This window comes from Euphorbia lathyris, chromosome 9 (genome assembly GCF_963576675.1).
Source record: "Euphorbia lathyris chromosome 9, ddEupLath1.1, whole genome shotgun sequence".
In the NCBI taxonomy this organism is placed as follows: domain Eukaryota; kingdom Viridiplantae; phylum Streptophyta; class Magnoliopsida; order Malpighiales; family Euphorbiaceae; genus Euphorbia; species Euphorbia lathyris.
This window is the reverse complement of record NC_088918.1, coordinates 64,398,292-64,399,515: the sequence shown is the minus strand read 5'-3', so window position 1 is coordinate 64,399,515 and position 1,224 is coordinate 64,398,292. Positions and strand designations below refer to the sequence as shown.

The 1,224-nt window shown below is 30.3% G+C and overlaps 1 long non-coding RNA gene across 1 annotated transcript; it reads left to right on the top strand.

Annotated features, from left to right (window-relative positions):
• The first annotated feature begins 391 nt into the window (after window positions 1-391).
• On the top strand, window positions 392-1,012 carry LOC136206723 (uncharacterized). The gene is made up of 2 exons (XR_010676401.1): window positions 392-624; window positions 709-1,012. It is a non-coding gene; the product is annotated as an uncharacterized lncRNA (long non-coding RNA).
• Window positions 1,013-1,224: the final 212 nt, after the last annotated feature.

Below are 1,224 nucleotides of genomic sequence, written 5' to 3'. Positions count from 1 at the left end.
TAATTTCATATTTACTATATAGTTTTCAACAATTTTAAATTTTAAATTTTTTATTTTAATTATGAATAATAATAAAGTGTATTGAGTTTTGAACAGTGTAAAACATTTGTAAATAGGCCAGAAAACAATCAAGTGTATGGAGAAAAAAACAGAAATACATTTAATGCATATCGTAGAAGAAAGGCAGAAAATGCCAAATAGTAAACCCATTTTATAATCTCTATGATATTGATAGAATAGAATAGAATAGAAAGATGTGGGAAGTTTCCAACCATAGCCATAGAAACGTAACCAAAGGGGAAAACGTGTGTCACAGCTCTTTTGTCGGCTCTAGTCTAGAAGCCTACTTATATCATTTCACTAAAATTCAACCAACCCTTCTAGATCTAACCCTCCTTTTCTTACATTAAATTAACCTAAAAAAACATCCTTATATAACCAACCAACCTTAACATACAAAATCCCCAAATACAGAAATTAGAAAAAAGATGAGTAATATCTCCTCCACCTCCACCAAGTCTTATCTTTTGTTGCTCCTAATTATAGTGACTGTTTCTTCATCTTTGGAATCAAAAATCACACAAGCAAGAACTCTTTCTTTCCTTCCTCCTGCTGATTTTGGAAGTAAGAACATCACTTTTTCTCTTCTTTTTTTGAAAATTTCTCTATTGTGTTACTTATACTGATAAAAGTATGTAATTTTTGCAGAGAATTCAAAGATTTTTGCAACTTTGGGAGTTGTTTGTAAGTGCTGTGATGATGGTGAAGAATGCAAAAATAAGTGGGAAGGGTCTTGTCTTAAGCTCCAGTGCTTTCCATGGAAAAATGTTAATTTACCCATTACTTAATTATATACTATTTTCTGTACATAATCAGGAATTAATGAAGATGAGTATACTTTTTGAATCAAATTTTTGTTAAGTATATAATTAGAAGACTAGTTTCATGTAAATTACTACTTAATGAAAAGAGATGGAAGAATTATGTGATTAAGATGGGGTTTGTTTACTTACTTTTCACTTTCTGCTTGTCTTTTCAGTTTAAAATACAGAGTTTGATTAGACACCTTCTGTTTGCCTTTTACAGTGAAAAGTAGCTGTTTACAAAAGCAGAGAATCTCTCCTTTTTGTAAAAGTAGCATTTTCCAAAAACAAACAGCAAACAATAACAGTAAACAGGAACCTTAAACACAACAGAAAACAGTAAACAGCTAAACAGACTCTA